We start from the raw sequence: 25,975 nt of genomic DNA, 5'->3' as shown, positions 1-25,975 counted from the left end.
CACTGGTGTTATGAAATACCCCCCTGTTCTTTGTGTACTTTGTTTATGTATGTGCATTGTTGTTCATTGTTAATGATGTAACTTAAAGGAACAGTTGAGTGTAAAAATAATAACTGGATAAATAGATAGGTTGTGCAAAATAAAAAATGTTTCTAATATAGTTAGTTAGCCAAAAATTCAATCTACAAAGGCTGGAGTGACTGGATGTCTAACATAATAGCCAGAACATTACCTGCTTTTCAACTCTCATCGTCATCATGTCTTGCACGATCAGGAAGTGGACCGTCTAACTTGTGTTCCAATGAATCATCTTTGGCCGAACCAAGCTCCATACACAGTGTGCAACAGTTCCTTGTCTGAATATGGTGTACTTGGTAAGTGATTAACTTTGTAGTAAGAGCTAATTTCAGTAACCCTGTATTTTCTCACTTGCTAAAAAGCCATCCAACCCCTTCTTGATCTAATGTATCTGCTAGCATAACCATTTCTGGGATATAATTCACATCCCTTTTCTCACCTTAAGAAGAAACCTCCTTTCTTCTACACTTAGGGGTAGATGTATTAAGGGCCGAATATCGAGGGTTAATTAACCTTCTATATTTGACTGGTGAATTAAAATCCTTTGACTTCGATATTCGAACGATCGAAGGAATAATCGTTCGATCAAACGATTAAATCCTTTGAATCGAAGGATTATCCTTCGATCAGAAAAAACTTGGAAAGCCTATGTGGACCTTCCCCATAGGCTAACATTGACTTTGGTAGCTTTTAGGTGGCGAACTAGGGGGTCGAAGTTTTTTCTTAAAGAGACAGTACTTCGACTATCGAATAGTCGAACGATTTTTAGTTCGAATCCTTCGTTTCGAAGTCGAAGTCGTAGTCGAAGGTCGAAGTAGCCCATTCGATGGTCGAACTAGCCAAAAAACACTTCGAAATTCAAAGCTTCTAATCCTTCACTCGAACTTAGTGAATGGGCCCCATCATGGATACCCACCAATCCTCTGGATCTTCGCATACCTATATATTTCTAACTATATCACATCTTTTATTTCCATAAGCATCTTGTCTCTAGTACAAACAATCCAGGCTTAAACAGCCTTTCTTCATAACCATAGGCTTTAATTGTTTGTGTAATTTGTTTATGAGCTGTGGGTGTAAATGTTAGCACGCAGAATTTAAACCTAAAACTCCTGGAAAAATCGAATTCACCATTTTGAGTGGCTAATTATTACAATTATATTCTATAAGCCTGTCAATCAAGCTGCTTCCCATTTCAGCACAATGCTGTTCTTGTGTCCTGTTTTAGCCTTCTAACTGCCAGTGTTTTCTCTGTATTGTTGTTTCATTTACAGAGGAAATATCCCTTGTTCTGTAGTATTTTCCTCTCTCTGACTTTATATTTTTCAGTGTGTGATATATATATAAAATGTGATTTTTGAAAATTTGCCATTTATAAAGTGCCATGCTTTTCTGCAAAAAATTAAAAGAAAAAGATAGCTACTCTATACTAAGAACAAATTGCCTTCTTCGGAAGTTAATGTTTATCATGCACTGTATCTAAATAAGGAAGAGCATATGTGGAGATAAGCCTTAAACAAATTAGCCATATTGCGGATTTTCTCAGCCATGTCCCGCAATCAGTAGAAATGGACTTGTAGTGGTGAAGCTAAAATTAGAATTGCATTAAAAGCTGTCAGGGGAAATACTTTTGTGTACACTGGGAAAATTATGTTGATATATTTTCAAGAGTTTTGTTTCTGCTAGCTTCATTCTAATACATCAGTGAAGATCCAGAAGAAGACTTGAAAGATTTACTATTAAATCTTTTGGTTAAAGGCTATAAGGAATAGCTATGATACAGCTGGCTATTAATTGCAAAGCGACCTTCTAATCTGCAGATTCATTCTTTTGTGTATCTAATCTGTTTCAGAGTCAGCAGAGATGATAACCTTTGCATTAGTTAAAGGGGTTGAGATAACTTTTAGTATGATGTAGAGTGTAGAGTGATATTCTGAGACAATTTGCAATTGGTTTTCGTTTCTTATTATTTGTGATTTTTGAGTATTAGCTTTTTATTCGGCAGCTTTCCAGTTTGCAGTTTAAACAATCTGGTTGCTAAGGTCCAAATTACCCTAGTAAACATGCGTTGATTTGAAGAAGAGACTGGAATATATATAGGAGAGGCCTGAATAGAAAGATGATGAATAAAAAGTAGCAATAATGATACAGTTGTAGCCTTACAGAAGGGTTCAATGACGCCCATTTGAAAGCTGCAAAGATTCAGAAGAAAAGGGCAAATAATTATAAAACTATAAAAAATAAATAATTAAAACCAATTGAAAAGTTGCTTAGTATTGGCCATTCTATAACATACTGAAAGTTACCTTAAAGGTGAACCACCCCTTTAAAAGCCCCAACAACGATCCTTTCTTATAAAATGTGGTCTGGCTGCAATTTAGGGAGGAACTCCATGGGTGATTTCTGCATGATCAAAACGCATAGGTATGTGCAAAACGCAGGCATCAAGTCAGATGCCACGGAAATAAGGTAAGCAACAGGAACGTTGGATGGTGTTGCAGTGTTCGTCTGTCGCAACACGACTGTCAGATGCAGAAGCTGCATGCTGTGTCTGCATCCAACAGTCGTGTCGAGTCGGATGAATGCTGCGACTTCATCCGACATTTCCATCTCTTACCTTTTTTCCATTGGATCCGACTTGGCGCCTGCGTTTTTGCGCAGCGCGTCGGATCACGCCAAAATCGCCTGGGGAGTTCCTCCCTTAGTCAATATTGTCTGTACAGCATACCCTAGCCGATGTTTTTCCTGCCTTTTGTCTGTTTTTGTTTATTTAGGCAACACTCATTGTTACTTAATTTATTTGCTGAACTGCAACTTTTTAAATCAGTATTTAAAATTGTTTCACGATAGTTAATGAATGCATATATACCATAATATAGGGGCTGATATATCAGTTGTCTGTATTTTTTATTGAGCTGCAAAGTTCTTTTGAATGCAGTCAGCACCATGTACTTTATTTATATTTAACGCCTTGTGGACACTGATGATGTGGAGAGCACTGAGATCAAGGGGGCTACAGGGCCCACCAAAGTTTTTCCCAGTAACTAGTGATTTATTGCAGCATGTAAAAGAGCTTTACCAAACTGTTAACCCCCTTAATTTGTGTGGTGATGATTATAGCATTAAAATGAACATGTTCATACCTTACAGTGGACCTGTCATTCTCACGTAAAAAGCTGTATAATGAAAGTCCTTTGCAAATGAAACATGGAAGCAAAATTAGTTTTTTCATTAAAACATCATGCCTGTTATAAAGGTGTTTAAATATCTGAGATGCCTATCATATATTGCCGTCCCTCCTCTATGCCTGAGGCAAAGAGGTGGGGCAGCTAATTACTTCCACTTTCCATTCAGCTCTTCCTAGATGTCACTGCACTCCTCACATTCCCCCTTCCCTCCTCACACTCTATAATTTTGTAGGGCACTGGGCCTTAGGTCACCCATTCGGGCACTTAAAGATTTTGTGGTGATACACAACTTGCCATAGTAACAGTTTCCACAAAATGGCACCTGCCTGTTTTCTGTGACTGTGTAATTCCCGAGGGACTGAGGGAAACAAAATTTAAGTAATATCTATAGTGCTAGTAAAGTTTATTTTGCTCAACGTACATGCTTGTAAAGAATTTGGAATTATTTCTTAGAGTAACAGGTCCCCTTTAACTACTAGGTGGAATTTAAGTGCACTGAGCTCTAACTCTGCATACTGTAGAATGGAGTTTGACAGCTCAAGCAATCAAACACACTCTGATGAAATGACAACTTGATCTCAGCAGCAAATGGTTTGATAAATGTGTCAATTTCAGAAATACTGTATTTTCCTTACAGGAGAGTGTTTATAACATTAAAAACATATTGACTTGTCCATTCGGATCCCCAGTTTAAAATTTCATAAACCTGTCCCAAAATTGTATGATTCTTACTTACTCTCTGTTATCTTCTGCAATATTTTACTTTGTACTTAATAACCTTTACGTGGTTCAACAGTTAAACTATTGCAGGGTTCTGTCCAAGCATAAATCTGAACTGATAATACTAGAAATGACAGGTACATGACACCTGCCACTGAGAGCTTTGTGATGACTTCTCCTGGCGCCTGACTGTGTGCATTGCATAACAAAAGGCCCAGACCCTGTCTGTCATCACAGTTGGCATGTGTAGCATACTGTTTAGTCAGGCACTAATTAAATGGATATAGTTCTAAATAATATCTCCTTGCTGAGCAAGAACATTTGTCTTTAAAATATGGCATTATCTTATTTGTGGTATTTCAGAAGCTTTTGCATTGTTGTAATATAATCATAATCATTTAGTTGTTGAGATCTATCTATCTAGAAAAAACACTATCTCTTAAAGAGTTAAAGATCCCTTGACATTTCTATAACATTAAGGTCTGTGTATAAATGTAAGACTAGCCCTAGAGTGAAAACTCCAAAAGGCCAAGTCTAATTTTATCAACTATATTATGGTGTTGTTTAAACTCAGTGTGTACTATGTGTTATTTTGCAGGTTTTGAGCTTGGCTTTGCCATGGCAAGCCCAAATTCTTTAGTGCTTTGGGAAGCATAGTTTGGTGATTTTCATAACACTGCTCAATGCATAATTGACCAGTTTATCAGCTCAGGACAGGCTAAGTGGGTCCGTCACAACGGAATTGTGCTACTGCTACCGCATGGAATGGAAGGGATTGTAAGAGAATAAAGGGATCACCAGTTTATCATATGATTAACGTTTGTATTTCAGCAACAGTCCAAAAATAAAGATTCTCTAAATAAAAATTAACTGTGGCACCTCTGCAATTCTGGGTTTTTTGTCATCCCCAGTGATTCATAGTTGCAGGGGTAGGTGATAAAATGTGTGGAATCTTTCTTGCCGATATGTACAAGATAGACAGAAATTATCCATCTGGCACTCAAGGGAATCCACTGTGCCAAAAATGATGATATTGATATAGTTAAAAAAATGCACATCTCCATTGACCCTACCTGTTTCATGGGGGACTCTCACTCACCTGACAGGTCACAAAACTTTCATTTTCTCCCTTAGTATGTGCAGTTGAAATATTAGGATGTATTTAAAGGTGGCAAACCTTGAGTTGAGCAGCGTTATGTGACACCTAGAGCCATACCTCATTCGGTGTATTACTCTACTAACAATAAGGGTAGAACTTCACGGGCGATTTTAAGTGCGATAGCATTCCGACGTGCTGAGATGAATCGCAGGCATCACTTCAGGTGTGCCGAATCTAAGGTAAGTAAAAGGAATGTTGGATGTTGTTGCTGCCTGCATCCGACACGACTTTTGGATGAACATGACACCTGCAATTCATCTCAGCGCGTTGGAACAGAAGCTATCGCCCGTGGAGTTCTACCCTAAGTTTTATAAATCAGGGCTTCAATTTGAGGCACCTGACTTGTTGCCTCACATCACCAGTTTTTTAGGGCTTTTACACACAGGTTTTTTTTCTGCATTTTTTCTGCGTTTGATGTGCATTAAAACACAGGTTTGAGAGAGAAAAAACGCTTTTACTAATCAATTACATTATATTCTGCCAGGCTTTAATCATGAGTTCTGAGTTGTGTTTTACACCAGTTGCATTTGAGTGCTTTCGTTTAGACACAGCATGCTGCATTTTCTTGTGCTTGAGACATGTTCAGCTATCAATAGTATAGAGGGTTGCGTTTGGAACAGAAAAAAAAATGTGTAAGCTGCGTTCAAAAATGTGTTTAAATGCAATATATCGTGCTCAGCGTGCATTTGAAAAACGCTTAAGCAAACGCCGTGTGTAAGAGCCCTTAAGCAAACCTATCTATCCACATGTATCTATGAAGAGCCAAATTGTATTGCGCTGTATACACGAGGATGCACCATTCTCCCAGGTTAGTGATCTGCACTTATAATGAAGACATTTAAGGGCTCATTTACTAACACTGGTGCCAAATTAAACCAGGCAGCTACCCACTGCAACTGATCAGTAATTAGTTTTAATCAATCTACTACAGCCTAGAAGATAAAAGTTGTCAAGGGTGCAATTTAAAGCCTTTGTTAATAAATAAATACTAGAAATAGTATATTTTTAATGATATATTTTATCTGATGTGTGAGAGATTTTTCCTTCCAGTAGTAACCTCAGCTCCCTCTTGTCTGTGCACAGGAATTATGTTTTTATTTAAAATGTGTACACACAAAGTGTTTTTTAATATAGTGACAGGTAGGTTATGGGGGGACGGAGGGTGATTGGCCCATGGGGGCCCTGTGGGGGTAGCAGAGGGGGGCCTGGGGGGTTGTCGGCCCTTGATGTGGCAGCCCCAGTGGGCCCACACCCCTTCATTCCGTTGCTGAACGGAGCTTCTTTGCATAACAAAGCTTATTGGGACAAAGCTGGGGATGCTGTTTTGTCTGGTGTATTGTTTTGTTTGTGCTTGTAAAAAACTGTAGCAGAATGTGACTACTTTTAATTTCAGATTTTGCTCTGTTTAGTACAAACCACCTGCCCAAAAAAACACTAATAATGGAATGTAATAAAAGCCACAAAGAGAAAAACAATTGGCACAAATAAGAATAAAAATTAGCATTTTGCAATGTAATATTATTCTTTAAACTGTTATGGCATTGTGAATTTTATTTGCGCACTTTTAAAATGCTTGAAGGTGTCGTAATTTTTTGGAGCAAACATAACTTGCACTTTGTTCGTGCAAAGGCATAACTTTTCGCGTTGTGAATAATTTTTGTTACTGATTTTTATCACATTCCCCCACCAGGGCACTTAATCATGGGCTATGATGTCAGCCACAGGAAATGAGCATTTATACAGAAAACAACCAATTATAACACAAATAAAAAAAGAAAAGAAAAAATCCTTAAAGAGACATTGGATCCTATAAGTCTCTAGGCGATAAGTCAATAAGCGAATGTTGCATGTGAATTAAGTGTTAAGCATGGTTAAAAACCTTAAAGGAGAAGGAAAGGTTAAAACTAAGTAAGCCTTATCAGAAAGGTCCATCTAAATATACCAGTAAACCCCCAAAGTAGTGCTGCTCTGAGTCCCCTGTCAAAAGAAACATTTCATTTCTTTCCTTTTATTGTGTACTCATGGGCTTATGTATCAGACTTCCTGCCTTCAACTTAAACCTCATTGCCCTGGGCAAGAACATGCTCAGTTTGCTCCTCTTCCCCTCCCCCTTCCTTCTCTGCTGTAATCTGAGCCCAGAGCAGGTAGAGACTCAGGCAGGAAGTGACGTCACACCATGTTAATACTGCAGCTCCTATCCTAAACAAACAGAGACTTTCTAGAGCTTTTTACTCAGGTATGGTAAAACATTCTACAGAATAAATATAGCATTCTAGCTTGCACTATTGCAGCTAATCTATTCGCAATAAAATGCTTTCCTTCTCCTTTAAGGCATTTAAAAACCAAAAAGGCGTTTGTGAGGAATTGCATTTGGGAGTGTAAATATGAGTGCAAGTGGGTTTGTTGGTATTACTCAGAGTGTGTCTTGTCACGTGTATGTGGTGTTGGAGCAGCAGTTCCATGCAGTATTTACATGTGAGAGATGTCGTGGGTTTTCATCTTGGAATCTGAACTGCAGACTCTAAGGGGGAACTTGCAGCACTGATGGCAGTGGCAAACAAGGGGGAGGAAAGGAGGCTCCCAGAGCAACCACTCGCAGGGGCTAGTGGAGTGGGGGGAGGAGAAGGGGCAGTGGAGCGAGGGAGGAAGATTTGTGACAGTCAGGAGGGGAAGTAGGGGACACATTTGCCATTTTGGCTGAATATGCTGGGGAGGAAAGCTCTGAACTGGCGTGTATGGAGCAGACCCTGGGAGGCAGTGGCTCTAATACGGGTGGTGGGGGGAGTGCAAGGAAGGAAAGGCAGGTTTTAGTTTTAGGGGATTAAATTATTAGAAAGGTGGATAGGGTAATCTGCCATAAGGACCCTTCATGCCGCACAGTCTGCTGCTTGCCTGGTGCTAGGGTTCGGCATGTGGAGGAACGAGTGGACAGATTATTGGGAGGGGCTGGGGAAGACCCGGCCCTCTTGGTACACATAGGTACCAATGACCAAGTTAGAGGAGGTGGTGAAGAACAATTTTAAAAAAACTAGGTTCAAAGTTGGGGGCGAGGACTTCCAAGGTAATTTTCTCAGAGATATTACCTGTGCCACGAGCAATGCTAAGAATCCAGTGGGAGATTAATGCGTGGCTGAGAGAATGGTGTAGGGAGGAGGGGTTTGGGTTTTTGGAGAACTGGGCTGATTTCTCAATCAGCTACAGGCTCTTTGCTAGGGATGGGCTGCACCTCAATGATGATGGTCCAGCTGTTTTGGGGGAGAAGATGGCTAGATGGTTGGTGGAGATTTTAAACTAGGAATGGGGGGAGGGTTCAGTAAAAGATTCAGTGGAAGACAGGTTAGATGAGATAGTGGGCAAAGGAAGGGATAATGGGGGAGGAGATTTGGTTGGGTACTGTTAAGGATAGGGAGGACCACATGTCATTTGTTCAATATGGTACCAGTATTAAATTATTATTATTATTAACATGTATTTATATAGCGCCAACATATTGCGTAGCACTGTAAAGTAAATGTGATTATACAACTACATCACATCAATTACATATATAGAATATATGGAGTAACAAACATCACAATCAATACAGGTACAAAAAGGTGAGGAAGGCCCTATGCATAGGCATACAGTCTAAAGGGAAGGGAGTAATACACAAGGTGTGGGAGTGGGCAAGATCGAATTGAGTGGGTGAGAAATGTGGTATTGTATGTGGTAGTTAAGCAGAGTGAGGGTAGGCTTCTCGAAAGAAGTGCGTTTTCAGAGATTTTTTGAAAGCAGAAAGGTTGGGAGAAAGTCAGACAGACCGTGGAGTTGTGAAGTGCTTTGAAAGTCAGTGTCATTAATTTGAATTTGATTCTGAAAGGTAACGGAAGCCAGTGCAGGGATTGACAGAATGGCGAGGCAGAGGAGGAGCGGTTGCTGAGGTGTATGAGCCTCGCAGCAGTGTTCATTATGGACTGGAGAGGTGACAGTCTCTGGAGGGGGAGGCCAATTAAAAGAGAGTTACAGTAGTCTAGACGCGATATGATGAGAGAGTGAATAAGAATTTTGGCAGCGTCTTGGGTGATAAATGATCGTATTTTGGATATGTTCCTTAGGTGGAAGTGACATGATTTAATAAGTGACTGGATATGAGGAGTGAATGACAGGGCAGAATCTAGGATAACCCCAAGGCACCGGGCCTGGGGAGAGGGGGTGATAGTGGAATTGTTAACTATGATGCATACTTCGGGGATGCTACTGGTGTTAGTTGGAGGAAAGAGAACCATTTCAGTTTTAGAGAGGTTTAATTTAAGGTAGCGTTGCGACATCCAGGTAGAGATAGTGGACAGGCAGGAGGAGACGCGAGTTAGGAGTTCTGGGTTGAGATCAGGAGATGAGAGATAGATCTGAGTATCGTCAGCATAGAGGTGGTAGTGAAAACCATACGAATTTATTAATTTGCCAAGGGAGGAAGTATAGAGGGAGAATAGTAATGGTCCCAGGACAGAGCCTTGAGGAACTCCAACAGAAAGAGGTAGGGGAGTAGATGATACTCCATTGTAGGAGACACTGAAGGAACGATTGGTGATGTAAGAAGAGAACCAGGACAGGGCGGTGTCACGAAGGCCAAGCGACTGGAGGGACTGGAGGAGGAGAGGGTGATCTACAGTGTCAAATGCGGCTGAGAGATCAAGCAGTATTAGTAGTGAGAAATGATTGTTGGCTTTAGCGGTTAAGAGGTCATTAGTTAGTCGAGTCAGGGCAGTTTCTGTGGAGTGTTGTGGCTTAAAACCAGATTGTAGGGGGTCCAGCAGGTTATTGTCAGAGAGGAATGAGGTAAGTCAGTTGTAGACTAGGCGCTCAAGTAGTTTAGAGATGAAAGGTAGCAGAGAGATAGGTCGGAGGTTGTCAAGATTGGAGGGATCAAGAGAGGGTTTTTTCAGAATTGGTGACAAGAGCATGTTTTAGTTGAGAAGGAAACAGTCCAGTTGAGAGCGAAAGATTAAATAGGTGAGTTAAGGCTTTGATTAGATAAGGATTGGTATTGCGGAGAAGTTTTGAGGGAATTGGATCAAGCGGGCAGGTGGTAAGGTGAGAAGAGGCCAGAAGCTTTGAGACTTCCTCATCAGTGACAGTAAAATGTATGTTTTAATTAAAAGAAGTCTGACTGGTAAAATGGGAGAGCTGGAAGTGCTGGAGGGAAAATATGATGTGATTGGTGTGGCCGAAACATGGCTGAATGAGTTTCATGACTGGGCAGTTAATACCAGCAGCTATACTTTGTTTCGGAGGGACAGAGGCAATAGAAAAGGAGGAGGGGTATGTCTGTTTGTTAGGCAGGATTTAAAATCTTATATAAAGGAGGAGGTTATGTTAGTAAATGAGGGGGCAGAAGTCTTATGGGTAGAGTTCTTCACTAATTGTAAAGAGTCCAGCAAATTAATTTTAGGAGTATGCTATAGACCCCCTAATGTAAGTGAGGAGGAGGAGGCAAAGCTCCTGATGCAAATAGAAAAGGCTGCTAGTTTGGGTAAAGTAATGATAATGGGGGATTTTAATTACCCAGATATTGACTGGAGCAATGACAATTTTATGGCACAAGTTGTTGAGGGGCCAACAAGAAAAAATGTATTCTGGATCTAGTGACCTCTAATGACCCAGAACTTATAGCAAATATGCAAGTCATTGAACCCCTGTGTAAAAGTGACCATAATGTTATATCATTTAATGTCTGGTGCAAAAAAACAAATATATACTGGGGCCACAAACAACATGAATTTCAGAAAAGCTAATTTTAGTGCCTTGAGGGCTGCCCTTCAGAGCATTGATTGGGACATTAAGTTTTCAGCTAAAACTCAGAACAGAAATGGTTGTCATTTAAAATTATATTAAATCATTACTGTTCTCAATTTATTCCCTTAAGGAGCATGTAGAAGCTTTAAGAATCACCCTATGTGGCTGAATATAGAAGTTAAGTAGTTAATAGGAAAGAAGAGAAAGGCATTTAAAAACTACAAGTCTGTTGGGGCAGAAGCTGCATTTAATAAATATAAATAATATAATAAATGTTGTAAATCAGCAATCTGGAAGGCAAAGAAAGGAAATGAAGAGTGCATTGCGGACAGAGGCTAAGACTAACCCCAAAAAGTTTTTTAAATATATTAATAGTAAAAAGATGCAGGTTGAGAGTGTTGCTCCATTAAATAATGGTACCTGTATGGTTCTAACAGATACTGAAAAGGCAAATGTGCTAAATCAGTTATTTTCTTCAGTGTATACAATAGAGGAGTCTGAGTTCCCAGACTCACTTCATAGCTGCACTGATGGCTCAGCTCAATCTAGTCAGTGGCTGACTCAGGAAATGATCCATAAAGCTTTAATAAAAATTAATGTAAACAAGGCTCAAGGGCCTGGTGGCATACACCCCTAAGAGAGCTTAGTTCAGTTTTAGACCAGCCCCTACTTCTGATTTTCTCACATTCACTTTCATCTGGTATGGTACCTATGGATTTTAGAAAAGTTGATGTCATTCCAATTTAAAAAGGGATTATTAAAAAGGCCAATTATAGGCCCGTAAGTTTGACATCTGTGGTGGGCAAATTATTTGAAGGCTTCTTAAGGGATCACATTCAAAATTTTATACTAGTGAATGACATTATGAGCAGCAATCAGCATGGCTTTATGAAGGATAGGTCATGTCAGACTAATTTGCTTTTTATGATGAGTAAGATGCTGGACAGTGGGGGGGGCAGTAGATGTGAACTATTTGGATTTTGCCAAAGCGTTTGATACCGTGCCCCACAAATGACTGCTTTCTAAACTAAGGTCTGTTTGACTTAATGAAGTTGTGCACAAGGATAGGAAACTGGCTACAGGATCGGCTACAGAGGGTGGTTGTTAATGGTACATTTTATACTTGGAGTAAGGTTCTTCATATATTCCCTGAAAGGATTGTAATCTCCGTATATATACATGTACTTCCACCAATCCATGTTGAAATTTGCATAGGATGGGGCAAATTTGGCCCCCATCGCCGTACCTTGTTTTTTTAAAAAAAAAATTGATTGTCAAAAAGGAAAAAATTGTGTGTCAATGGAAATTTATCGCTTCAAGTATGAAATCTTTTAGGGAGCGTTCATAATTACTATAATGATCCAAATGGAAACATATGGCCTTTAGTCCTGAAGCATGTGAAATGCAAGAATATAACGAGCATACATCAATTGTGGCCCACATCCTGACACTAAGTCATATTGTTCAATGACCCTAATCCTGCCACTATGGGTCTACCCTTTGGAGGCCTTTCTGGCTTATGGACGTTTAATAGATGATGAAAGATGGCAACAACAGGGTTCTAAACTTTCAAAAAGTCACTGGTATGTGCACTTATAACACCCACATCACACAACTTGTTCACTAAATCAAAGAGTATGGACTGGAAATTTCTTACTGGGTTAGTGTTCAATAATGTGTAAGTGTCAGTGTACTAGGTTCCCCTAATAACTATAGATTCTTCTCTTTTTAGATCCTTAAGTGCTTGCATTTCAGGGGGTGTGAGGTTATCACTGTAAGAGGGAATAGAGGGAATAGTGTTGTATAACTGTACAAGTTCCTTCTCGACCTGTTTTTAAAATAGATTGATAGTTGAATTTCTAATGAAACTTATAGCCCTCAGTACCCTTCTCTACACCTGTCTTAACCTCCATATCCCCGCTTTTGTGTTGTAAATCTTCCAGAATCAATATTGAGCAAACATTACCAAAATCTAAATTTGTATTATTAGGTGTAACAAATCTACCTGTATTAGAGACCTTGTCATTATAGATACATCCTCATTATCATTATCCTTGAAAACATTTTTTAATAAAAACTTTACGGATGAATCTATTCACCTCTATTATTGTTTCAAACCTCTTAGTAGGGCAGAATTAAAGTCCTTTTCCCAGTAAGTCCAATTCTGTCTGATTCAGGGTCATTGAAGATAAGTTCAATACAGTTTGTTTTTCATTTTCCGTAACTTATACTTTTTGTATGTCTTGGTCTCTGTCTGCCTCCTTTCCTGATGACCTTTCTTCCTGTACCTGTCTCGATGGTTGAAAAGTCCATCCATTGTTTCTCATAGGAGTTCTTGAGTTTTTTGATTGTTGATGGAGTGACTTTAGCACCACAAGAAAAGACTTCCATGGCTCTGGATTTCCTGGAGTTCTGGGAAGAAAAAGTAGAGGACGGCAAGACAGCAGCAATACCAAAATCATCTGTGGAGTCACTTGAAAAACTCACATGCTTAGGTTTACTTCTATTCTTTAGAAGTGACCGTTTGGGTGTACTGGATTTATACATTGAACTAGTGTAATGGCTTTGTCTAGTGAATCTTGATATGTTGTATACTCTATCTGTTTCATAATCTTTTTTATCCCGATTAAATTTTCTAATTTCATTCTCATTTTATTATCCATGATTTCTGACTCCAATTTTTAACTTTGTTTGACAAGGACCCATAGAACTGATCAAACTCTTGCTGATTGCTAATATTGAGAATACTCCCTTTCACAAATCATTTTTTTTTACAAAAACAAGGTACAGATGGGATGGGGGCCAAATTTGCCCCATCCTATTCAAATTTATATATGGGTTGGTGGGAGTACATGTATATATGGAGATTATAATCCTTTCAGGGAATATATCCCTTTCTATAGATGTTACGTTGACGATTTGCTCTTTATTTGGAGTGACAAAACAACATTCACGGAGTTTGTGGAGTACATAAATACTAACGATTTAAATTTACATTTTACACATGAATATCATGACACTAAGATTAATTTCTTAGATATTTGCCTGTCAAATGAAGGTAATAATGTGACCACATCCTTGTATCGAAAATAATGTGCAGCTAATACCATATTGCAAGCTACTTCCTCACATCCTAAGCACCTCCTAAGAAATATACAGATGGGCAATTTTTACGCCTTAGGCATTTATGTTCTGACTTTCACACTTTTGTAATAGAAGCATGCCATTTAAGAGACAGACTACTACATACAGAAATTCTCTCTTTCAGAAACACATTTCCAAATCCCGAGGTAGTTTAAGGTCACTATCCAACATGTATAAACCATTATGCATACTAACTTACAGTCCGCAATGCCCTTTCATTAAACGTATTATTGAAAAAAAACGTTCCTATCTTAAGGTTCCTTATCTTGAGTTCAGGGTGTAAATTTGTCACCAGAAGAGGCCTTACACTGAGTAACATGCTGTCACCTAGTATGGTAAAAACTAAAATAAAGCAAAATCCCACTTGGCTAATGACAAAGGGTAACTACAAATGTGGAGATAATCAGTGTGGGATTTGCCCCTATATGAAAAAAAGTAACACCTTTGTGGCCCCAACTTTTGACAGAACCCATTAAATCAGACAGTACATCAACAATACTAACATGTGGTATATTTGATCACATGTTTGAAATGTCAAAGCCAATATGTAGGAAAAACCTTGCGGAAACTGAAGGAGAGAATCCGAGAACATCTTTCTGACATTAATACAAATAAAGGACACTAATGTTTCTAAACATTTTCATCTATGTGATTCTGGGGATCTTGGCTGCTTTAGCATTCAGGATTGTCAGGGAGCCGGGAGCTCCCTCCAGGGAGGTAGTCAGGATCAAGGAGGAAGCCCTCTTGAGGGAGCAAGGTCGCGGTGTCCAAAGGGTTAATCAAAGGAGTAGTCAGAATCCAGGCAAGAGTTCACCGGCAGGCAGATAACAGCAAAGTCCAGGCAAGGGTCAGGATAATAATCAGGAACAAGATTTTAGCAATAGCAGCTCACAGGAAACCCAGGATACACTCAGGGAAAGTTTCCTATACTTGGGCGCCATTCTGGCGTCTTGGTAGCGTTTTTATATTTGAATTTGGCGCCATAGTGACGTCATTGGCATCCTTGCGCCGACGTCGGCGTGCTGACGTCATCGCGCCAGCGCCGCTACCCACGTGGCGGCCATGGGCGCCGCCATTTTGGGAGCGACGCCGGCAGGGGAGGAAGCGCCGCCCGGAGCTCCTGGAACTGCTCCGGGCGGCGATCGTGACAAGGATATAGAAAGAGTTTATCTTAACAACCAGGGTGGCGATTTGTCAAAACTCTTATCCAAGAGAGAAGTTTTCTGGATTTTTAATCTTAAAACCAGTATACCTTTTGGTATGAATTCTAAATTTGATGTGTCATGCTATTATTCTTAAAATGATGTGTACACTTATTTTTACATACAGTATAATCTAATGGTAAAAATGTCTTTTGACAAATAATGTGTTTTTCTACTTTTTTTATATATATTCTGTGCATTCTTGATGTCATGATTCATGTCCATGTCTTGTTCTTTTATATAATATATTTATTGTAAAAATCTATTGGATACGCTGTACATTTTGGTAAGTCTTTTTCATGTAGTTACTTAGAGACTTATAGGATACACTGTCGCTAAGGATTTTTTTCTTAAATTTTTCCTATTTGTGTTTTGATTGGTTGTTAAATGCTCATTTCTGTGGCTATCATAGCCCATGATTAAGTGCCCTGGTGGGTACGAAACGCGTTGGACTGATGGAGATGTAAGTATACATTTTTTAACTTGGTAAAATAAAGATATATTTTTTTAACTTAAACTTTTCTGGTCCTGTGGATCCGTTTGAGTGCCGAACAGCTCTGTTCTTTCTTTGAATTTTCTGGTGTGCCGCTTCCTAAAGATGGGGGTCTGGGGCTGGTGCACCCAGACCACATCTACTACTTGGTGAGATATTTACAATATATTCTGAGGAACTTGTCTCTCTAACCATTGTAAAGGGGATATATTGCCCATCTGAAGTATACTACATGTCCTTTCCATTGCTAGTACAGTTGCCTTCCTCCAAATGAAACATAGTGAAAAGTGCAGCTGTATCACAAATGGGTACAATTAATTACAGCAAGTTTTAAACAAATTATATAATCCAGGGTGATTCTACTGGGAAACAATTGTGTTCATTTGTATGGGTAACACTGCTGAATATTTTCAGGGAGTAATTCATATTTCTAGAATAAGATTCCATATTACACCAGAATAAATTAATTTTTAGAAGTCATTAATGCATTTCTATTGCAATAAGTAATGCAATTTAAAGAAGAGCATTTCTAAACTCCACATGTCTAATGTTATTACCAGGGGCCTGAGCATTCATCAGCCAGACCTGAAAGGTTTCTGCAGATGAGCAATGACGACTCTGATGCTTATCCTGTAAGTTTATTTGTCTAACACTATGCCCTGCTGCTTCTTGACCTTATTCACTGATTTTGTCTGTGGAAGAATCCTTTGTATGTTGGAATGGTGAATGGTCTGTTGCTTTTTATTTTTCTTGGGTCTTGGTCAGTAGATAATGAAATCAGGGTTATGGCTTATACCCATTTATAGGAAATATTTTGACAGAAATTCAATGCCATAATAAATATTAACCATAATGGCTTTGTAGAGCTGTGTTTTCAAAGAACACTATAGATCAAAAGAATGGTTCAGTTATGTTGTATGAAGCTGCTGTATGTCAGTAATTGGGGAATCGGGGTTAAAGCCCCAGACCATCTGTGCATACATTTTTTAGAAGGAATCAATTATACTAAATAAAGCATTTATTAAACCTTAGGTTTGATTTACTAATTAATCTGCAATCAAAAAAGTATTTTTATTTTCATCATAATGCAATAACAAAATTGATATACTGGATTAAGACCTCCTTAAAATTACTATCTGGTATCAATATTGAATTTGATTTACCCTTAATGTTACCTTCTGTTCAGACAGGAAAGTCTCTCTGGGCAGAAAATTCCTTCAAGCTCCCTTAGATTTCAATAATTAATAATCAATATATATTATGAAAATTGATTCTTTTTATGAAGGGTTTACAAATGAGCTGTTTTATGCAATGTATTTTTATATATAGTTATATAGTTTGGTTTTAAAGGACATGTAACCCCCCACACAAAAATGAACATCAACATTTTTTTTAAAAAATTTCATTAATATACATCAAAAAATAAACACCAAGACAAATAAAACTTTAAAATTGCAAAGCCTTTATTAAGAAATAACTTACCGAAACTCCACTTCCCCTCCTGTTCAGAAAAGGTGACAGGGCGACCATCGATTGTGCAGTGCTGGCTTTCTTCTCCCTGGCTATCTCTGGGCGGCAGGTTCTGCAGAGGGGTTAGCGTGGTGTAGGCGCTGCCTAAGAAAGGCAGGTGTCCACCTCTGGCTCTCAGGCTGGGATACTGTATCGCTTGAGTCCGAGCAGACACAGGGACAGAACCAGAGCCATGACAAACGCCATCGAGGTGCAGCTGCTTCACATGCTGTCAGTACAACATGAGAGATAGCCAAGGAGGAGAAATCCAGCGCCGCACAATGGATGGTCGCCCTGTTGTCTTTTCTGAACAGGAGCAGAAGTGGAGTTTCGGTAAGCTATTTCTTAATAAAGGCTTTGCAATTTTAAAGTTTTATTTGTCTTGGTGTTTATTTTTTGATGTATACTAACCAATTTTTTTGATGTTACCGGTCCTTCAATCACATAGAAATCCTTCTACTTCTTTACCCCTGCCCCCTTCCTCAGGAATTTACTTTGGCTGTTGGCTCATGAGCATGCTCAGTTCTTCTCAGCTTAGATTACTAAACCCACCCTCCAGTCTAACAGCCAATGAAGAGATAGCATTGCTGATTCCCATAGAAACTCTAGCTGTCTGATCCTATTTTTTTCTACTAACCACCTCTCTTGAGCTCAGCTTAACCATTACAGTGATCAATCCCAGCAGAACTTTTTATCAAAGTATGTTGTGCCTGTGTAAACCTGCATTCTGCATTGCATGAACATTACAGCATACATGTCCCTGTTTGCAGATGTTAATGTTACTACTGATGATGCACAAGAGGGAAAATGGCCACCGTGTTAAAGCTGCTATTTGTTTAAGGAAAATGTGATGGGGCTGGCAAATGTAGGGAGTATATGCAGTAAAAATGATGTGGCTTGGGTGTGGAAGATATGCCCAATTTATACAGGGCCGGATTTACCCTCCTTGCCCCCCTAGGCCCCCCTAGGCCCAGCGAATCTTTTTCTAATCAGGACATTTATGCAAAAGTGGATCAGATGGATCAACTAGCAGTTAGGCTTGTTTGAGGTATATCTATATATATATATATATATATATATATATATATATATATATATATATATATATATATATATATATATATTGTCTATATATAGACACCTTTTTATACATAGATACAGAGAGGGATGTGTCCCTTGTTTTGATAAGTTTGTCAATTGTGCTCCAGTGGGCAGCCGCAGCATCAGTTAAATATTTATTATAAAATAAAAAAGTCAAATCTTGGCAGCAGCATAATCTTTGTAGTTCCTATTTCTCAGCAGACATCACAGCAGTATTTTTCATTATTTATATAATTAATTAAATTAAATAAACGTTTTAACCTACCAACTGTTAGAGACTGAGTTTCAGTCTGTTCAGACTGTTTTGGAATTGGGATTGACCAGCAGTCTGTAACCGTTTTACAATTACTGTGGGTTATAGACAGGGCCGGACTGGGGGTAAAAAGCAGCCTGGGCAAAATAAATCAAAGCAGCCCACATGTAAACACGCAATGGTTTTGTACACATTTGCTCATATATTGGGGTAAAACTGCAAAAAATGATGTGCATAAAGTGCTGCCTTTCTCACAAGTGTAATTCATGTAAAATATGTTAAAGATTCTGCAGCCTTGTACCTTTATATGGTCACAGAACAACCCCTCAGTGATTTCTAATATCCTTATCATTTACAGTAGGAGGTACATTATCCCTTATAATACATGAGTGATACTCAGAGTTCCCTGTATAACTCAGCCTGCAGCCTTGTGCCTTTATATGGTCACAGAACAACCCCTCAGTGATTTCTAATACCCTTATCATTTACAATAGTGGGTACATTATCCCTTATAATACATGAGTGATACTCAGCCTGCAGCCTTGTTCCTTTATATGGCCATAGAACAACCCCTCAGTGACTTCTAATATCCTTATCATCTACAGTAGGGGGTACATTATCCCTTATAATACATGAGTGATACTCAGAGTTCCCTGTATAACTCAGCCTGCAGCCTTGTGCCTTTATATGGCCATAGAACAACCCCTCAGTGACTTCTAATATCCTTATCATTTACAGTAGGGGGTACATTATCTCTTATTATACATGAGTAATTCTCAGAGTACCCTGTTTCCAGTTGAAAAGATAATTTATAATAGAACAAACTGTGTCTGATGTTGCACTTGGTACTGCAGCACAGCTGTTCTTATAAGAAGCAGTTTCTGGCCGTATCTGCTGCTGCACAAGTCTGGATGTCAGATGAGAGAAAACCAATATGTTCTGCTGAACTCTGCAGCTAAGATGCAAGTCAATCACATGTTGTAAACAAGGGAAAAGTGTAAGGAAGGAAACCTAATTCTGTAATAGGTTGAAACGAAAAAGGTCCCTTATGTCGCACTCTTGTAAATTTCTTCTTAATGAAATATAATAATCATTAATTAATTAAATGGAATAAATGGATTTAAATTAATTGAGGTTTTTAATTTCATCACACAATGGGGCAAATTCACTAAGATTCGTAGTTGTTCGAGTCAGGAAATGTAGGGGGGAAGGAGGGGAGCCCCAAAAAAATTTTCGATCTTTTTCAGCCTATCACCCATAATGTAGAAAACACGCCAGCGTTTTTTGGTACTTAGAAAAATTTTTGACTTTTTTTGAAACAATCCCTATCTACTCTGCGCTTCGCCAGGTCTGAGGTGGCGAAGGAAGTCTAGCGTAAAAGGTAGCGTTCAGTACACTGCGCGCGTTAGTGAATTTGCGTAGTTACGTCGCTAGCGAAACTTCGCCAGGCGTAAGGGTGCGAAGTAACACTAGCGAAACTACGCCAGCGTTCGTTAGTGAATTTGCGCAGTAACGAAAATGACAAACGCTAGCGAAGTAACGCTAGCGTTCGGCGCTTAGTGAATTTGCCCCAATATATTTAAAATCATGTACAAAATTCATTTATCAAATTTCATATGTAGCAATTAATTTATAGCATTAAATCCATATTATCAGTTTGTATATAAATATTTATTTCATCTTGATTATCGTAGCAGTAACTTAAAGCATAAAAAGTTCTATATTAAAAATAGACTAATTGTGTAATAGAACTGAAATGGTTTTCATTTTGTAGGAAGCAGGAAAGGGACATAAAAACATCTGTAACAGGTTTAGAACACTTGTGATTCTGCACCTCCAGCAAATCTGCAAGCTGACTATGACATATTTCTCTACATGGCCGATATACAGCAGATCTGTATGTTAAATTTACATACCAGCTAAGGAACAGTTCAGCTTGCTGGGACACACGCAGCACGGCAGAGGCAGCAGCAGCACGAGCACAGAGAGGTGTGGGAGGGGGCGGAGCCACAGCGGGAGATAGGATGGAGGAGCGGCCCTAAAGCCAGCCGGATCTATCAGGAGCAGCCGACTTACACAAGATGATAGGGGGCGCCTTCTTGACGCCCCTAACATCTTGTTGCCCCTAACATCTTGCCGCCCTAGGCCCGGGCCTAGGGGGCCTTTCCCTAAATCCGGGCCTGAATTTATATACATGGTAGGAAAATGTAGGCTTTATTTGTCCTTTAAGACTTTTTACACCACATGGCTAGCAGAGCAGAGCAATTCTTGTTTGAGAATCATTCCGTACTGTCATGCAGCCAATTTTTTTTTTAAAGATGTATTTGTAGCATTGTGTCTTCAAACACAAATCTAAGGGACTAGTTTATCAAAAGTCAACATAATTTGCAACTGTGATTTTGCATAAAATCATACAAATGTGTCAAACTGTCATAAATCAATGGAAAATGAATCTTCAGAATTTTGTCAAGTGGAAAATCATTTTTTTTCTTCAAATATACAGAATTGGAGATTGCTGTCTTGGAGTTTAATGATGATTCTGCATGATTTTTTTTCTGCATTGCTGTTTTTTATAAATGTCTCTTAGGTGTTTAAAGACAGCATCTTCATTCTTAAAGGGATCCTGTCATTGGAAAACATGTGTTTTTCAAAACGCATCAGTTAATAGTGCTACTCCAGCAGAATTCTGCTCTGAAATCTGACATGGGGCTAGACATTTTGTCAATTTCCCAGCTGCCCCTGGTCATGTGACTTGTGCCTGCACTTTAGGAGAGAAATACTTTCTGGCAGGCTGCTGTTTTTCCTTCTCAATGTAACTGAATGTGTCTCAGTGAGACATGGGTTTTTACTATTGAGTGTTGTTCTTAGATCTACCAGGCAGCTGTTATCTTGTGTTAGGTAGCTGCTATCTGGTTACCTTCCCATTGTTCTTTTGTTTGGCTGCTGGGAGGGGGAGGGGGAAGGGAGGGGGTGATATCACTCCAACTTGCAGTACAGCAGTAAAGAGTGATTGAAATTTATCAGAGCACAAGTCACATGACTTGGGACAGCTGGGAAATTGGCAATATGTCTAGCCCCATGTCAGATTTCAAAATTGAATATAAAAAAATCTGTTTGCTCTTTTGAGCAATGGATTTCAGTGCAGAATTCTGCTGGAGCAGCACTATTAACTTTTTAATTTTTTTTCCTATGACAGTATCCCTTTAAAAGGATGCATAGGTATGGTAAATAAGAAGTTATTATATGCTTATGGCTTCCCAGTTTTGACTGCTTCTCCATGTTAAAGGTTTGTTGCTATTGTATGTTGAAAAGTGAGATGGTTCATTGGGTGCTATTTGTTATGAAATTATGGTATCAGTTTGCAGTGACAGAAACTTTGTGTTTAGGAATTTACACAGGACTTTGAAGTTTCACAACTCTATGACTGTAACTGGATTGTGGTGAACTGTTCTACTCCAGCCAGCTATTTTCATGTTCTCAGAAGACAAATATTGCTGCCCTTCCTTAAACCTGTAAGTATATTAGAAAAAGACAGAGCAGGCCTGAAATTTCAGATAGAAACATACAATAGAAAGTCACTATTAATTGGGCCTGTATATACTAGGCTGCTCTTTATCCCCAAGCCTAACAGGATGTAGCTGGGGCTAGAGATGTGTTGTTTATACAATGGGTGGCATATTGGTCTGCTTATTTATTTTAATAAACTGAGGGCTTATTTTGAATATCACTCCAAACAAGAGGTAGACAAGCCAATGAAGTATTTCTAATGACTAATATCTGTTTCTTATAACATTTCAGCTAATTATTTTTACACCCAAATCATTGCTGAGGCACCCAGAAGCAAAATCTAGCTTTGATGACATGAACACAGGTCAGTATAAAATGATCTCACCTTTAGTATTTGGTAAGTGTACAATGAAAAGCTGAGATGTCTCTCTTGCTGATGCAGCAAATCCCTTAAATGTTCAGCATTCTTCTTGCAATGCTGGACTGTGTACCTTGGTAGCATGCCTTGGATTTGCAGTCACTATGTCATGCTGCATTGTGTTGGCACTGAGGGGCAGTAAACAGACAGTTGATGGGAAGAAAGGATATCCATCTTGCGTTCCACCTTATATGTAAGGGATAGATATGGGCTTCTTTAGGCAGGTCGTACACTTTGTTTTTTTGTACGCTTTGCTGGCAAGCTGTCATGGATTGGGTCCATATTTATGTAACTTGTCCATACATTGTTTACACTCATTTTCTGAGTGTTAAGAAACTAGTATATACTAAGTGGTTCGCCACATATTAAGAGGTAAGCATATTATATAATACATATATACATTTACCGTACTTATGTACAGGCCCGGACTGAGAATTAAAATAGGCCCTAGCATTTCAGGTACACAGAGGCCCAATCAGCCCACACAGAGGCCCAAACAGCCCCCACTAAATACTGACTTTCTATGGCACCTTATAGCAGCCCCTCTGGCATTTGCCAGAACCCACAGATTGCCAGTCCAGGCCTGCTTATGTATGTATCCTGCTATGTCATTAATTGTGGTAATACACCCATGTGAACTGGTTCAACACATATTAAGTCACTGATAACACTGAATTGCCTTATCAAGTTAAAGGAACAAAACTTGAAACCCGAAGCAACGCTAAGGGCAGCGACACTCATGGAGATTTGGGGAGATTTAGTAGCCTGGCGACAAATCGCCTCTTCTTTGGGCGACTAATCTCCCCGAACTGCCTTCTCGCTGGCTAGACTCTAAATGGCGCTCGGAGCACTTTCTGAAATCGCTCACGAGGAAACTTAGGATGACTTCGGAAAATGAAGCTCTCCAAGTGCCATTCTGCCGGTGATTTAGATTCTAGCCGGTGGGAAGGCATTGCGGGGGGAATAGTTGCCCGAAGAAGAGGCGATTTGTTGCTGGGTGGCTAATCTCCCCAAATCTTCATGGGTGTCTCTGCCCTTAAGAATAGTACTCTTTCTGGATTATTTTTCCCATCACTGAGGATGGATCTTTTTTGAGTTATAAGAAACAATTTTATTCTTTGTGAAATTACTGTTGCATTTCAATTGCACTTGGGCATATTTGAGAGTCACACCAAGTGTGGGCATACAGACATGTGTGTTTCTATATGTTTTCCAAGTGGAATTTATTTCCAAGTGGCACATTTTCATGTTTCATGTATGAAATGGGTAGGAAGTTCTAATAAGATGTGGTCTTTGTTCACAGGTTTGTAAATACAACAAGTGCATTAGCAGAAAATTAGCTAAATGGACATTTGACTTTTTTTGTTACTTAATTTATCATCTCCTTGTAATTAAACAGGGGTAAATATAAACGTCTTCTGTGAATTATTTAAAACTACTCTTTGGTTTTCATGTAGGTTATATTTAATATTAAGAGCTAATGGAAATGTACTTTCTGTAACCCCAAGGTACCAATTTCCAGCGTGTGATTCCTGACAATTGTGCAGCTTCCCACAGCCCTCAGGATGTTAAAAGGGTAATTTTCTGCACTGGGAAAGTTTATTATGAACTGGTTAAAGAGAGACACCGCAAAGGGTTAGATAGCCAAGTAGCTATCACCAGGCTGGTGCAGGTAATTTTTTTTCTCTAGAAAGATAAATGTAAAATTGATACAGAGTATATATATATAGTCAGAATAATAGCAGTCCGAAAACCACTATCCTGATCAATTACTGTTTTTGGTACAAATTATATTTCTACATGGCAAATAATATACTAGTACAGTGGAACCTCGATTTTAAGTACTGTACCCTGCTTTTAAGTTTTCACGCATTTGACATTTTATTATTATGGTCCCACCAATTTATAATGCATTTCAATGGGTGAATTTCCCTGATTTTAAGTAATGTTTTCCCAGATTTTACATAAAAATTGTCATCAATTTGTCATTCAAATTGCCCGGTTAATCCCCCAAGGGCCAGCACCACCTACTGACCAGGAGAATTACTTCGCAGGGAAGGGAGGCGCCTTACTGATAGCACTGGCAGTCACCTCTTGTGCAGTGAGTTAAGAGGCCCCTTTTTTAAAATTGGCGCCACTATACCCTACGGACCGACACTCTCGCACTATTTCTAGCACGCCTTCTCAGAGTGCCAGCCGCCATCTTGGTACAGTCACGCAACTAAGTGCCACAGGACCAGTGCCGGGCCAGCCCGGGCAGGCACCCTAGGCAGCCTCGCCGGTTGGAGCCCCCCTCAGTGGTGCGTGTGCATGCACAAAACAACCGGAGTGCATGCATGCGCAAAAAAAAGGGGCAACGCTAAAGGGACAGCATGCGTATGTGCAAAAAACGTACATGCCGGCCAGAGCGTGACTGGACTAGGGGTTAGGAGAGGCAGAGAAGGTGCATGCAGCTTTGCACTACCCCTAGTTCCTAACCTGCACAGGACTGCCATTCCCGAGAAATCTAATGCGCACCTCCCATAGTGCCGGCTGGGAGCACCTTTAGCGCTGGTTACATTTTTAGCTTGTGCCAAATGCTGCAAACCTTTGCCCGGTGGGCACAAAGAACCTTTATGCACTAATTGTAAACCTCACCAACAGGGTGAACCTTCAGAAACTACTCCACCTCAGGTGAACCAGGCTAACCAGAGGGAGTCTCGAGCTACCTGCAGGGAAGTCTCTCCACGCAGAGGGCACTCCACCCCAGAATGGGCATCCCAATTAGCCACTGGGATACCAAAGTTGGCACAGTCTCTGGACAAGTTGCTTGCCTGCTTGCCCGCTTAGACAATCCTAAACAGAGACCCTCAAAACATCCTCTTCAGTATTAGAGACCCTCCACCTTCCTCTTTTCCCCCAAACCGGCTCTTCATGTCCAGGCTCCCCCAAGAGCCGAAATAGGATACTATTCGAACCTTTTCCAAAAAGAATGGGTCAGTCCGCCCCATACTGGTCCTCAAGAAACTGAACAAATGCATTCGTCCACGAAAATTCAAAATGGAATCCCTTAGATGCGGGTATCTCCATCACTCCTTACCTGGATGACCTAGTAATCAAGGCGTCATTCCAGGAGGCGACAGTCACTAGAGGTGGCCATGGACAAACTACAAGAACTCGGCTGGGTCCTCTCCAGAGCCCAGCCAATCCATGAACTTTTTTGGCATGAAGTTCAACACACAGACACAGAGTATCTCCCTCCCACTGGAGAAGGTACTTCATCTCCATGCACTAGTGAAGTCGCTACTTCAGAAGCCACGACACATGGCAAGATTTTGCATGAAAGTACTGGGAGTCATGGTCTTTACCATAGAAGCAGTACCGTTCGCCCAGTTCCACCTCAGGGAGCTCCAGTGGAACATACTCACCACCTGGAAACCGAAATCACTCCT

At 39.7% G+C, this 25,975-nt stretch overlaps 1 pseudogene; it reads left to right on the top strand.

Moving 5' to 3' along the window:
* The window catches only part of LOC108703348, a 143,340-nt pseudogene that overhangs the window by 76,510 nt on the left and 40,855 nt on the right, over positions 1-25,975 (top strand).

The sequence above is a fragment of the Xenopus laevis genome, chromosome 7S, assembly GCF_017654675.1.
Source record: "Xenopus laevis strain J_2021 chromosome 7S, Xenopus_laevis_v10.1, whole genome shotgun sequence".
In the NCBI taxonomy this organism is placed as follows: domain Eukaryota; kingdom Metazoa; phylum Chordata; class Amphibia; order Anura; family Pipidae; genus Xenopus; species Xenopus laevis.
This window is presented reverse-complemented; position numbering and strand designations above follow the sequence as displayed.